The sequence below is a fragment of the Heptranchias perlo genome, chromosome 1 (assembly GCF_035084215.1).
Source record: "Heptranchias perlo isolate sHepPer1 chromosome 1, sHepPer1.hap1, whole genome shotgun sequence".
NCBI classification, from domain to species: Eukaryota; Metazoa; Chordata; class Chondrichthyes; order Hexanchiformes; family Hexanchidae; genus Heptranchias; species Heptranchias perlo.
Window position 1 is genome coordinate 82,783,845 of NC_090325.1, and position 15,530 is coordinate 82,799,374.

Below are 15,530 nucleotides of genomic sequence, written 5' to 3' on the forward strand. Positions count from 1 at the left end.
AGAAATTGCGACAAAAATAACAGCGAGTTCACGGTGACCGCCATCATTAGTGCGTAAAAAACCCAGCAATTTGTGGCAAGGAAGAGATACGCCATGAGTTCTGATTCACCACAAATTGCTGGATGATTTGCGCCGCTCTGCCGTTAGCCTCGCCAAAACTGAAAAATTTACCACCTCACTGTGAGCCTCCCCATTGTGTGGCATGAAATTGCTGAATTTACGCCGTTAATATGAATTAATCTCATCACAGCCATTTAGGGCTGGTAATTCATGTCACTGTTAATTACATGATTCACGGTCCTGACATGCCACTCATGGAGGCCCAGAAAGGGAACAATTAAGCTGTGGAGACTCACTCCCGCAGGTAAGTAACTTGTTCCTAGAGGTTTTTCACATTTTAAGTTATTTACCATTTTATTTTTTTCTTATTTTTCCTTTCTGTCTCTTTTTCCATCTTTCTTTCTTTCCCTCTCTTTACTTCTAGTTCTGTATCTGTTTTGACTCTAATTCCCCCAATTCCTTCTCCCTTATTCGCTCTGTTTCTTTCTCCAGCCTTAAATTTAATTGGTTAAGGAGATAGACCTTTGGTCCGATCCAAGCACTGTTGACCTCCCTGCACCGTTATCAACTTGGACTTCTAGCAATTTGCCGCGCAAATATAATACGATCTGAAGCGTGAGGTAAAAAGTGCAATTCACAGCACTGAGATGCCCCGCTCCAGCAATTTCTGGACCAATCATTCCCAAGCACTGCGAATTTACTATTATAACGACTAGACCTGAAAGATATGAAAATCTTCAGCCATCTAAACTTGCAGTGCCTCCTGGGGGATGAGAGAATTATTTGGACGCCACTTGGCCGTTTTAGAGCGGTGTCCTTTGGTGCCTTTGTTTTTGGCCGCCGCCTTGTCTTCCCATCATCAGGCTAGGGCTCATCTGAACTGGACTTTTCCTTCACCCAATGATCTGATCGGACTGGTACGGAGCAGTGTGGTTTTGATGCTGTTAGCATCACTGCCAAAAAAATCAGAGGGAAATCTGCCCATTCCAAGCAATCCAACTCATGGGAGCTGTGCCGTGAGGATTTTGAACATTGCAGCTGGCAAAGGATGTATACCTTATGCGGCCACGGTTTGAAAATTAAATAAACTCAGATGTGTCCATTGATCGCTTTCACAAGGTGTCTCGTTCTTTTTCTCACACCCACACCCCCACCTACATTGCCAAGAACACCCACATTCCTACTGGACGCCAGCGCAGTATTTCAGACCTGGACTGTTATTCCTCAGCATTCCGCGGGGAATCTCCCGCCTGGTCGGATTACATTTTACTCTACCAGGTAATTTCCACATTTTACCGCTGTACTTTCTCTCTCTCTCTGTCCTGGCAGGATAACATCAGCTCAACTCTGCTAATGAGAAATGCTGAAGAGAAAAAGTATCTCAGAGTGCAGCACATAAAAACAGATGACAACACAAAGTTGTTTTTGCAGTACGTCCTTCTTTTCTGTAGGCTTTTTACTTCAGTATAAAATCTTCCTCCAACCGCAAGTCTCCAGCCATTTGCAGACTGTGATGTCAATGCTGGCTTGAATCAGTTGGTTGAAAGCCGACTGCAGGGCTGAAGGGCACCGTCAGTATTTCCATTGGTGTAACTTTACCCGGTTGAGATTTGACATATGCAGCATTACACATACTGCAAGCTGAATCTGAGCAACGGTCTAGACAAAGGCCCAACACTCCAGGGTAAAGTGAAGCTATATGGGTCGAAGATTGGAAGGAAAACCGTTATCGATGTAAAAAAAATCCACAGCAAATGTTAATAGTCAGTGAGTGGACTTGTCAGGGTGCCATTAGGGGAAGGAGGCGGACACCTTTCGGTTCGTTCATTCTGATCCTGATGGTTATAGTCATGTCTTTCTGGGCTTTCGTTCTTACCAGCGATGATCTTAGTGTGTTCTTATCTTCGAACCATTTGATGATCATGGAGGAATTAAAACCTTTCATTCCATATTAATATTTGGTTAAGGGTTTTTCTTTTCTTTCTAATGATAATCAGCTGCATGTTGGATAATAGTCTGTTTCTGGTGTCATTGTAGGATAGAAACCCCCATAGTGGATTCAAATTAAATCTTCAATTTGGTAATAATGAAGAATTGTTTACATTTCAATAAGAATAAGCAGATTAAGTCATTTTTTTATTCATTCATGGGATGCTCAGCATTTATTGCCCATCCCTAATTGCCCTTGAGAAGGTGGTGGTGAGCCGTCTTCTTGAACCGCTGCAGTCCGTGTGGTGACGGTTCTCCCACAGTGCTGTTAGGAAGGGAGTTCCAGGATTTTGACCCAGCGACAATGAAGGAACGGTGATATATTTCCAAGTCGCGATGGTGTGTGACTTGGAGGGGAATGTGCAGGTGGTGGTGTTCCCATGTGCCTGCTGCCCTTGTCCTTCTAGGTGGTAGAAGTTGCGGGTTTGGGAGGTGCTGTTGAAGAAGCCTTGGCGAGTTGCTGCAGTGCATTCTGTAGATGGTACACACTGCAGCCACAGTGCACCGGTGGTGAAGGGAGTGAATGTTTAGGGTGGTGGATGGGGTGCCAATCAAGTGGGCTGCTTTGTCCTGGATGGTGTCGAGCTTCTTGAGTGTTGTTGGAGCTGCAATCATCCAGGCAAGTGGAGAGTATTCCATCACACTCCTGACTTGTGCCTTGTAGTTGGTGGAAAGGCTTTGGTGAGTCAAGAGGTGAGTCACTCGCCGCAGAATACCCAGCCCCTGACCAGCTCTTGTAGCCACAGTATTTATGTGGCTGGTCCAGTTAAGTTTCTGGTCAATGGTGATTCCCAGGAGGTTGATGGTGGGGGATTCAGCGATGGTAATACCATTGAATGTCAAGGGGAGGTGGTTAGATTCTCTCTTGTTGGAGATGGTCATTGCCTGGCACTTGTCTGGCGTGAGTGTTACTTGCCACTTATCAGCCCAAGCCTGGATGTTGTCCAGATCTTGCTGCATGCCCACACGGACTGCTTCATTATCTGAGGGGTTGCGAATGGAACTGAACACTGTGCAATCATCAGCGAACATCCCTATTTCTGACCTTATGAGGGAGGGAATGCACATGTAAATAGTTGGCTGAGGGTTAACTACTGCAGAGTCTGTGTCTCTTAGGCACAGTGCAAACTACAATGTGAAGTCCATTCAAATTCACCTGCCCTCGATTAGCGAGCTTGTGTTGGGAGTTCTTGAATTTGGAGATGGAATGTGACCTCCATCAATGGGAGGAAGAAACTAAGGGCGCATCACGAATCATCTTTAGTGTAGTGGAAAGCCCTTCCCGATTCCCCGCGACTGAAGATGGGGTGTAAACGGGGAAGATGGCAGAGAGGGAAGCAAGATCAGAACTAACGGTCTAACATTGGTTTCAGGAGGCAGTTTTGACGTGGTTTTCTACTGTTGGCGTCCTAAACGGCAAAGTTTAGCAGCGCCAAGAAGAGAAAAAAATAATTAAATATATTTTAAAATCACTCCCTAATTTATTGTCTCGCCTCAGGGTAAAGTTTAAGATATTTATAAAAGTTAAAACAGTTTCGTGTACCATGCATCGTGACATCGCAGCCGAACTCATCGCCATCTGCACACACCGAGTCTTGGCCATCCCCGTGTGACTGAGGCTTTCAAACTTCAAGCGAACTTGCGAGCGACTCACTTTGAGCTCAGTCCGTGGTGTAAGAATGGACCTTGGGGAGTCGCAGTTCCTGATGGTCGCTGATGGTACAGCCTGCACTCCCCAGACACTAATGCAGGTTTATACAAACAATGGTAAAAGACTCAGTGGCCATGTTAATTGCAGCTTCATGGGGCTCGGTGGAAACCGTATGAAATATTGCAGCACTGAAGGAATAGACTGTAAACGCCAAACAAAGCTGCACAAAACAAATTAACCTACATTCGTCTTGACTGCCAGACAACACTGGTTGGCATGTACTGTTAGGGTGCTTTATAGTGCGTTTACACACCAGTGTCTGGCCATTCTCAAAACATTTAAATTAACTCCAGGTAGATTTGACGTTGCACTGGAGTTACACGTCATGTGGTGTCAAAGCGGCGTGAGATACGGACTCTCAAGTCTCTCACTCCGCTGTCCCGTGCAGTCAGGTGGCCCCTGACTCTGGATTCACGCTACAACTTTAGGACAATGCGAGCAGAAGCTGCTTTGCGCCAACCTTGCTTGGCTCGAACTTTAACTGTCATGTTCAGGAGGGAGCTCACATGCACAGCTCATCTTCCAACGGTTAGAAATTTAAATGTTTATGGAAGGGAAGGGGAGGGGAGATTCCCTGATCTCTAAACATTTTAAATTAAGGTTGTGTAGATTTACAAATAGTCCATAAGGTCCAACGGACTCCCCTGTACACTTTGTAAACCTGGTTTGACACTACTGGACTCACACTCCATGCGGTGTCAATCTGCCGCAGTGTACGACTACCATCTCCAGGGACTCTTATTCCACCACTCCAGAATCAGGCCAGGGTTCTGCGTCCAGATTTACACTGGAAGTTTAGTGTCATGTAATGGAAATGGCTAAACTGCACCTTTGATGACATTGGGTTGCCCTGCATCCCAAATTGAATGCAGAAGAACAGATATTAAGAAGAAGCCTGAAGATGACAAAAGCTGCTTTTACATTGCACTTGGTGCGGTGATAGGGCTGTTGCTTTCTGACTTGCAGGTTTCACACAGCTGGCAGAAAGCCCAGGATAAACTTTTTGGATTCCCCAGCACTTTTTGACCTGGTCTTTCTGGCGTCTAGCCTCAGGAAACCCAACAATTTACTCTGGGCTTGCCATTGGCTGCGTAAGACCACCTTGTATCAGGAACCAACAACCCTAGCACCCCATAAAGTGCAATATATAAACACCTATATGTTGTGTGCATGCGCAGAGGTGCATGCGCACATGTGTTTATATACATGTGATGAAGGGATGTGTCAATGGGCGCGCAGAGGTGGGAGCGCATAAGTGTGCACATGGGGTGGAAGGGTGTATATGTGTACAACCAATGTGGAGGAGCATGTGTGTGCACACGCACGGATGTATAAAAACACTTACATTTTAGGATCATTCCATTAACTTATTAGTTACAGAAATTCAAATGTAAACATTTATACAATAATGATTTTTTACTGGAGTGTTTGGTAACCTTGATGTTTAAACTCACACCATTCCTAAATACATCATCTTTGTACAGTGCTATCCAATGTGTAGCACAATAGATTCCTTTTTTGATCATTTGAAGAATGGTGTCCCCTTAATTATCCGTTAATGGAAAGAGAAAGTAAAGTCTGAAAATGGAGCTGTGTTTGGTAAGGAGGGAGAGGAGAGGAAACTACTAATTAATAGTCTTTAAACAAACAAAGCGACTTTAGGAAGTATTTCACTTTATTGCACTGATAGTTGCTGAAGAATTTTGTTAAAACCTCAGAGTTCAGAAATACCATTCCATACTCCCTGTTAAAAGATGCACCACCTTACTCAATAGCGGCATTAAGAAATAAGTTCCCTAAAGCTATTTTTACCAATCATTATTTCAGCCTTCATATTGCTACAGTACATAATGTTCATAGATTGAATTAAATGTATATGCTATGAGTTTTGTTTTTTTATGTTGATTGATTGATAGCCTAGATGTGAAAGCTGCAGTAAAGGAATAGCACCCCTCCGCCCCATACACACACGTACTCCCCTCCACCTCTGCGCATGCAAACATACAGTATATTGGAGAGTTATTCCCTCTGTTGTTAATTGTGATATATTACAGTACACTACTATGAAATCACAGCAAAAGGAGCGAGAGACTCGGAGCAAAGGAAAAGGAAAGGATAGGATTTGTATTTATAAAGTTCAGATTCCAGGCGTGATCTCCATTCACAGCGGCTTCCTGCAGAGGGCGAGTTTCCCCGGGCTCAGCCAGGTGGTCTTTCGGAGGGGAAAGACTTTAAGTGGTTGGAAAGAAAGATGCCCCCCACTCAATCTCAAACCCCCTCCACCCCCGTAACCCCCCACCCCCCCCCCCAACAAAATAAAAAAATGCGTCTCCTACTGGATTGGAAAAGCCGTGATAGTGACTGAAACATCTCAGGGAATAAACTCAGCAAAATCTGTTGAGCGCTGATCAATCCAATAGCCCTCAGGTCCTTGTAACTCTTTCTCTTCTCCTGTCAGTGTCTCTGATGAACAAATAAATATTGTATGGACACTGTGAACAGTGAATTAACCAGCCTCATTTTTTTTTAAAAGTCATTCAAATGTAGTCACCTTGCTGAAAACTGTCAAAGCTTTCACCACATAAGGTTAGAAATTAGAATACGTTGGAAATATAAGATTGTGTGTTAGGTTATTCAGATAATATACTACAAATCAACGCCTTTAACACAGTAAAACGCTTCACAGGAGTGTTAGCAGACAACATTTGACACCGAGAGACATAGGAGATATTAGGGCAGGTGACCAAAAGCTTGGTCAAATGGGTAGTTTTAAGGAGCGTCTTAAATGATGAGAGATGTTTAGGGAGGGAATTTCAGAGCTTAATTCTGTGATTTTGGTGGACCTTTCTTCATAACACGAATTTTGGATATAATATCCGCAGACGAATTGAGAAAACTGTATCCTATTGAGTTGTGGGGATGAATTGTTCTAGAACTTACCCATAAAGAAATCTAAATGACTTCATTGAGATTTCCTCTGGTCGGATTTTCTCGCAAAATCGTAACCATTTAAAACACGTTTCCATTTCATTAGAGATGCTGACAGACGAACGCCCTCCCCCGGTGTCAAGGGGGATGTGAATTTTCACCTCATTCTCTTCTCTTGATTACCTGCTATGACTCTTTAGATTACATCAAAAATACGAATTTCCCCCCCCCCCCAAAAAAAAATCTACGATTCTATTTATTTCTGTATTGGCGAATATTTAGAATTATAAGTGCATCCACAATCATTTAGCAGATGATCCGTGAATGGAAGGAAAATCTCTATTCATTGAAACCCTGCTACAACTGACACAACTGTCCAATATACTGACACTCTGATAGAGCACTCACAGGCATTGCAGAATATTAAAACACAACCACTGTCTCCAGGGCCTAAGTGTGTATCTTCCACAACACTACTTCCTCCCTCACTTTGATCTTAAAGCACACATGCAAATGAAATTGACAATTGACTGTTGTATACGATCCTGAGTACTGATATGCGGAATGTTTAGATTCTCCCATTTAATTGCATAAAGCCTAATCCCATAACCCACTTCACTGCAGAATACTTTTTTCACCTTTTCTCCCAAACCAGAGCTATTGAATGAGTATGTGCACAGCCGCTGTTCTCTTGTGCAATCGTTCTGTCTTCAGATCAATTTCTATCCTCCACCCTCCCCCTTCTGTTTGGATCATGATGCTATGTACACCAGTAGCCTGGACCTCTAATGCCACTCCCAACCTGCCATACTTCACTGTACAAATCTTGGCAGCCAATGTTCGAACGTTATTCACTCTTGGGGAGGGCGGGATATCATAACCAAATAAATGCACGTCCCATTAAATACTTACAAGCAGGAAGAAACGCGTTTTGACCAAACCCCCCGCCCCCCCGGTGGAGGTTGCCGAGTGCGTGTCGCTACGATCCGTCTAAACCAGCTACTGACATAGATCAGGGCCTGAAGTTGAGATTCTCAACTGTACAGTTCAGTAACACACTGGGCAGTGCGTTTACACCACTAAAACACGGGGGCTTTCCACCCAGCCTGTGTATTGGTATATTTCAACACAGATTTATTTCACAATACTCGACTGCACGAGAAAACAGCGACTGTGCACATACACCTTCATGGTCAAAATCTCATCTGGGTGACAGCACCTCGCGGTTAAACGCGGGAAAATAATCAATTCAGAAGATATTCTGTTGTTTTGGTTACTTTATGCTGTGTTTTTTGGAAATAAATCCGAATTCAGATTTGTGGATTTGTATTCGGAGATAGCGATGGGAGATTGGTTCCATCCAATAATTTCAGCACAAATATTTTAAAGCATATCCTGCTTAGTAACGAAAACAAACGTCCTAGTGTTGTGCAATGGCTGGAGTTCTATAGTTCAAAACACTGCTGGATTGAATGCATCTGCTGTAATCTCACAGAGGAAAAAATCTTGATAAAATATGCTTACCCAAATCGCAATTTCTTTACAACAACTTGTATTTATATATAGCGCCTTTAAGGTAGCAAAACATCCCAAGGGGCTTCACAGGAGCGTAATCAAACACAATTTGTCACAGAGTCACAAAAGGAAGTATTAGAGCAGAGAACCAAAAGCTTGGTCAAAGAGGTAGGTTTTAAGGAGCGTCTTAAAGGAGGAAAGGCAGAGAGGCAGAAAGGTTTCGGGAGGGATTAAGGGTTTCGGGAGGGCAGCTGACGGCACAGCCGCCAATGATGGAGCGATTAAAATCGGGAATGCGCAAGAGGCAAGAGTTGAAGGAGTGCATAGATCTAGGAGGGTTGTAGGGCTGGAGGAGGTTACAGAGATACTACACGTTCAGTAAATATGCTTTAATTTCGCCAGCCAGAACTCGACTGCAAATTGGAGTTTGGGGCTAAGGCGAGATATCGATTTCTTAACACTTTCAGCAGCTGGATTTTTCAGTCACATTATTCTAAATTTAGAACTAGCCCAGTTACTTACGGATTGATTCATTTAAATAATAAAAATAATAATGATAGCATCACCATTTAATGGATTTCTTTGTCTATGAGCTTATAAATTGTGTTCTCGCGTGCTTTCCGCAGCAATAAGCAGTCTATTTGCGAACTTTGCTGGAAAAGCCGGTAAAGAAGGGGTTAAGTGTAGATTTTCCTACTACCGGAGATTGTCCACAAGGGGGAGCTGTGTCTCCACTGAATAGTAGCCTGCAGCAGGGTGTTGCCTGAACAGTTAGTGTAAAACCCACCCCCACCCTATCATTTACATTGGTAGTAGACGCACAAAGCTCCTTGCACAGACACAACATCCTACTCTAACTTTATTTTGCAGTGTATATTTACTTTCAACTGTGTAATTTTGCACTTTTACAAACTGTATTCACAGCCTATGGTATTTGCCTCTGAAGGGGAAACAATTCGTCAACGTGATTGTCATCCAAACTAATCTAAATTACACCGAACCAGAAAAAAAAACTGGTTCAAAAGTGAAATCTTTACATTGAAAATATGTTAAAGTTAACACATTAAAGAGCAACTCGACTCTATAAGTAAAATGCATTTACTTTAAACAAATTCGAATATTCTAATTAATTTGTTTAAGCGTTTCGTGGTTTATTTAACCAATCAGATCAACCTGGTTTTGACATTTTTCAGACAAAATAAACAATTTTTTTTTAAAGCGATTTTTCAGTTTCATCCTCTGTAACAGATGATTTATGACAGGAAACCATTGCAGGGAAGAGTAAAAACAAAACAATCCTTTCTTGGAAATTCGATTGCATAGGAAAGGGGTATTCCTAATACACGAGTGATTCGCCTGTAGGTGCAACTGCAAAGCGACCGAACGAGCAGAAACTGTAAACATTTATTTCTGAGAAACCGAGTAGTCTTACAGCGAACGGAACTGCCAGATTTATGGACTAAATTTAAATCAGGCGCTGGTGTTTAAACTTTCCCAGGATTTTAATCCTGCAATTTAGTTTGGGATAAATAGGAGCCTTTTCCCACTCTAAAACACAGGCTCAGAGAGAAAATATAAATGGCTATTTTAGTTTAAAGATATACTGCGTTTGTTAAATGAAGGCTATGTTAGATTATAAGTAAAACTAAAAGCGGTAAGCACATAATAAGCATGATTGTTTACAAACACTGACCCCTTTCGGAGACCGTGGCGCTATGGGATTACCATAAAGATGCCTGCGTTACTTCGTCAAACCAACGCCTGGCTCTCTGATACATCTGAGAACATATAATTCTCAAACATCATTCGAGCGAAGCCCCATGAAGCACACAAGATTCTAAAGTTTCCATTAAATCTAAGTAACGTTTACATTAAAAAGCAAAATACTACGGATGCTGGAAATCTGAAATAAAAACAGAAAATGCTGGAAAAGCTCAGCAAGTCAGGCAGCATCTGTGGAGAAAGAAACAGAGTTAACGTTTCAGGTCGAAGACCTTTCGTCAGAACGTTTATATTCGTGTTTCCTATATCTTCCGTGGAATAAACTGATGCACATGGGGTACATGTATAGAAGGCCTGTATACGGGGTATTACTGCACTGGCAAGGTCACTTCAGTAATCCGTCTGCCAATATTGTGTCATCTATTGTCATAAAATTGCAGTCAGTGTTTGTTTTGTTATATTCTCTGGCTGGTCTGTTATAACTCGCCAGTGCATTGAGGGCACCGAATCCGAATAACCCGATACATGTGTTTGAATGTCCATATGTGTAAATAAAGCCCGTGTCTATCACTCCCCCGATACATCCAATGCCTTTAGAGAGGAACCATCTCATTGTGACATGACACAGACAACAATGATCTTCGATGGACGTCGCTGGCAGCAATACATTTCAATTCTATTGCCCCGGAAATGTCACTTCCTGAAAACCAGTTATTGTCCTTTATTCCCAGTCAGTGGGGAACAAGAGGGGCAGTGCAACGACATGAATGATTTACCTTTTGTTAAATCCCGCCTGCAATTCGACTCTGAGTATATAGGGGGAGTAATAGATGCATATGTATCATTGTATATCTCCGGGAGGCCGCCATTTGTCTTATTGTTGTGACACTTTTAAACCTCTTTAATGGTTGCGAAATGTGAGATGAAGAGAAAGTGATATATTCAAGATTGAAATTATTATTTATCCAAAATCCTAATTTCAAACTAAGTGCTCTTTGGAGTAAGACAACGAACAACTTTGTGAGCACTTTATTTTTTCCGTGCTATAAAGGAATCCACCAACCAGACACCTACAAGCATTAACCTTGCAGGACTATGCGGTTGATGCCACTCAGTTGTACATTTTGTCAGTTCCAGCCTGTACAGGTTGGGGTTTATGATTTGGAACCCAATAATTGATTTGTAGTGAAAAGATCAATCTCCCACCCCATTCGACTCTTGTCCGCCAAAGGTTGTCAAAGCGAAAGTGAGTTTACCTGAGCAATGGGTTTCGCACTATCTGTGCATAGTTTAAACCCAACTGTTTTTGAAGACTGCTTGGGGTCTGTGTGAAACATTACACTGCCTGCTATAGTAAAAGTCAGAAACTATTCCTGTAGAGTATTTCTTTATCAGACTCTGCGAACCGCCTTTAATGTTCAACTTCTGGAGTCCATCAAAAGGGGGAGCAGATGCCAGACTGACAAGGACAGAGCCACATAACCGCCAGGATTCGCGACCCTTTTTGCAAAATCCTACATTCAATCCCTTAGAAGCTGCGAGGAGCACAGCGCACCTCTCTCGTGTTACAAATGAAGGGAGGACCTGTTTAAAGAAAGCCCTCATTTGCTTATTTGAGCTGGCAACTTGAATACGTCGAGGAGAAACTCTCCGTTCTGGTATTAACATCTCAGCATCTGAGCAAAGTGGCCAGTATCACTCGCTGGTTTGAGTCCGTGTTACATTTTTTTCTGAATACAGGCAGAGTTAATAAAAGATACAATTCTTCGCGCAGAATGAACCTACGTGACGACACGATCACTACAATAAAAGAAAGGTTTATAATACTTTAAAACAGTCGCCTCAAGATTGTCAAATAAAGGGATTAAACTGAGACAAACAGAAGGGATTTCCCTGTGACAGAAATTGCTTTATCAAAAGATAGTCTTACAGGAGCTCCATTGTTTCAGACTTTACATATCTAAATAAAGCAGCACGGTGCTGCTCCTTAAAGTGCCAGCTACCGACAGAGGACGGATGCCCGCTCTCTGTGCGATTTCTCTAATCGCCTTGGTTCACATTAACCGTTTCAGTGCCACTGAGCACAACCCCGACTGTTTCGATCTTCCCGCTGGGTTTTGGCACTTGAATAAAGAGCTGTGACAGCTCCGGGCCAAATGGTTGCTCGATCGCCCGTCTGCTGCTTTTCAATCTCCTGTGTGAAAATCTGGCAAAATGTGGAGAGGGAGGGAATGACAGGAAAGGGAGAGATTGCACCGAGAAGAACACAGAAAGGAAAAGGGGAGCGGTGGGGCTTGGTGAGCGGAGCTGGGGAAATGAGAAATCAAATGCGTTTTAGAAAAACCCAGAACTGGAAAAGCAGCGAAACTTATAATAGACTGCAGATGTATTACAGAGAGGGGGTGGGGGAAAGAGACAGAGAGAGAGAGGGGGGGGGAGAGATGGGAGCGGGTGGGAAAAGGCTGCAACTGGGCGAAAGAGGAAACAGCGGAACGGGAGAAAAGTTCAACGCTTTACTGATCAGACACATGGATATGGGGAAAGGGCTTTATGAAGGGGAGGGAATTAAAAGTTAAAGCTATGGAGCGTGGGATATAAGAGTGAACAGAGCGAAAGTGATGAGGAGAGAAACTGGTAGAAAGTGAAAAGACAAAGGAAGAGTCACAACTGAAATAAATAATTGTGCTTCATTCCTACCTCGATTACCTCTCTGCTACTTTTTCTTTTCACCCCAGCGAACGTTTCGCTGAAGCCTCTCCGTATCGTCTACTTCACAGACTGTCCAACTTCCCTGGCACACTTCTCCTTTCCTTCCTGTTTACGTGATTCATCCGCATGGCAGAGCTCCTGAACAATCCTAAGCTCTCCCTCCGCCACCCTCGATCCCAGGACAGCAGTGTATTCCCATGAAAAAAGGCCTGTATCCCGTTCGAAATTCCTTAAATCCCTGATGCAGGCAACGGATGGCTTCCACATTCACCGCCAATGTGTTTGTCATTACAGAATTTGCGCAATGGAGCCATCATCGAAAGGTCTGTCCAAGTAAAATGCAGCGGGCGGGCTGACGTGACACAACACGGTCCAGAGAACCGCTTACTTTACTCACTCAATAGCAATACAACACAAACCTACTACAATCCCAGACAAGCATTTAACTTCAAACCTCAAACCCTCATCGAAGTCAAAGAAATGCACCGTTTTCACGGACACATTTTTTTTGCCAAAGACAACAATCTTCTGAGAATAGTCAGCGATATTAATACAACGAGCTAAAAAAAACTATCAAAGAATAAAGTCAAAACAATTCTACAAGTGTTCGGATGTGTGTATACATGCAGACTGGGAGAAAGCAGCAGCGAAATAAGTGCAACGGCGGCAAGGCAGGTCTGGTTGCAATCTGGATTCCCCGTTGCTCCTCTGGAACGCGAGGTTTCTTTACGAAATCGGTTACACAAGGCGATAAAAACAAAGTACCTTCGCCTTAATAAATCTAGGTCTCGTTTCCCCTTACCTTGCGTAAAGTGGTAAATCCACAAACTCCTATTACAACGAGGGGCAGCATATACGTTTAACGCTGGAGCCGTGCTCAGATCGTTAATGGGCGCAAAGAACGGCGGCTTGTAATTGATTCAATGTTGCAGTCCATCCTTCCAAAAAAACTAATCATCTGCTTTAAGTAAATAACTGTCAGGAAATGAAGCCCCTGTGGTCGCTTCAGAATAAGAGTCGGCAGCTCTCAGTCAGCGCCTGGAGTCCTGCTGGCTTCAGGCTGTGGAGGTTGGGCCTCCTAAACTCTTATCCACGCAGGGCACAGTCACATACAGGGCTGTCTTGCTCAGAAAATTGCCATATGTGTTTTTTGAGAAAAGTTTCATATGGAGGAAAATTCTTTTTTGCCCCCTCTTCTGATAATGCGCCCTCTGAATCCTGCTCTTTATGAATGGATTTCCATCTCAAGATGGAATTTATCGGGGCAAATTATCAGTACAAACTTACTCGTTAAGAATTTGCATTTGTGACTTTAGTTTAACTAAAATAAAAACGATTGAGGTTGAGGGGAAATGGGCGTTTTTTAGGGGGTTGCATAAAATGTTATTTTTCTGAACGTTGTCAACCGTAAACATTTTGCAGAGAGAAAAAAGGTTTTTTTTAAAAGGGTCATAGAAAAGCAGAACGCATTCTACAACACTGAGTATAATTGTTTTACTATGTTGTAAATTGATCGTTTTGAGTAATGACATAAATCAGCATCTATCGGTGAGAGAAGGAGGCGCCCTTACTCTGTTCTAGGGGGTTATTGCCTAGCTTCGAGGTGATACTGACGACTGCCTCGTCCCTTTGCACAGAAAACCCCCAACAGGATGCATAACAAGATCGTTTTGAAATGTTTGTTTGCCTCACAGGCACAGTCCCTGTCCCCCTTCATTACCGACAGATCATCGCTGGGGCAGAAAATCTCGCAAGGACTGGTGGAGTGTGTGTGGGGGTGGAAACATTGAAATAAGCGCTGGGGTTGTAAACGGGTGTGCAAAGTACGTGCCAGCTCTGGGTCTCTGTTGGAAGGAGAGGGTTTGATGGTTCTCCTGGGGTTTTTTGCTCTGTGCTGTTTCTCATCTTGCCTCCAGCCGCTAGCTGCAGTAATATATCTTCAGCGCTATGAATGTACAGGCGAACTATTACTTCCACATGTGCTTCAGGAAATCATTGGAGGCAACGGCGAGGCCAATCTGAGCAGCCTCTTGTTTTTGGATGCTAACAGATACCGTATTACCCCGAAATAACCAGTCGAGAGCATCGTCATTATCGGGGACGACATTTGAATGTTTTTGGTGTAAACATGAGCATTTTATAAAGGGATGGTGTTAGTAACTGTACATGTCCCCATCGACAGGCTGGGCTTTCAAGCGGGAGAAGCGCTCTTTTTTTTCGTCTGTATCTTTGTCTCTCATCCTCCTCCTCCTCTCGTTCTTTCCTCTACCTGCCTGTTTTTACCCTTTCTGCCTCCTATCTACTTTATGTTTTCTTGCCCTCTTTCTCTGGGGCTCGTCTATTTTTCACCCCCTTTGTATATACGTGAGCGGCTCTTACACCCTTGTTTCAGTTTTTTAAAACTACCTTCATACTAGGAAAATAACTTTTAAAAAATAAGTTATTTTATTTATAGCTGCCTTTTTAACGACCAATTATTTTAACTTATAAGCAATTGATTAATGATAATGATCCATTCTGGTTAGAGTGCAGCTATACTGCATTTACAAGTCAGGGATTTGTCCAGTGTTTCAGTGTGCGCCTTTGGATAGACGGAGTCATACTGTGCTTCCAGTGAACTTGCTGCATTCTGAAAGACGCTGCTGGCTCCCTGGAAACGTACCGACCATCGACTTGATGCATACATGGATGACCACCAAGCGCAGAGCAAACTTTGTGCAAAGTGGAGTTGGGGGGGGGGGGTGGGGTCTGCTGCTGAATTGCTAAAACAATGCAACTTACCAGCAATTTCTGTCGACCTAGAATCATACCCTTCCGTGCACTGACCTGCAAGGTTGTCTGGAGCCAGGTTGTAAGAATGCCAGCTCCATTGACCAGTCTACCTCTCCAGGTCTCG

General features: G+C 43.2%; 1 protein-coding gene across 2 annotated transcripts in view; it reads right to left on the bottom strand.

The window, feature by feature from the left end:
- Positions 1 to 13,790, bottom strand: part of pdgfra (platelet-derived growth factor receptor, alpha polypeptide) — a 47,412-nt gene extending 33,622 nt beyond the window's left edge. Inside the window, exon 1 of one of the 2 annotated variants that reach the window (XM_067987405.1) lies at positions 13,437 to 13,790. The gene's annotated coding sequence lies outside the window, so the exon portion shown is untranslated. Of the gene's footprint in view, positions 1 to 12,622; positions 12,886 to 13,436 lie in introns of those variants that run through there. The other variant, XM_067987416.1, reaches the window with a different exon arrangement.
- Between the last annotated feature and the right edge of the window lie 1,740 nt (positions 13,791 to 15,530).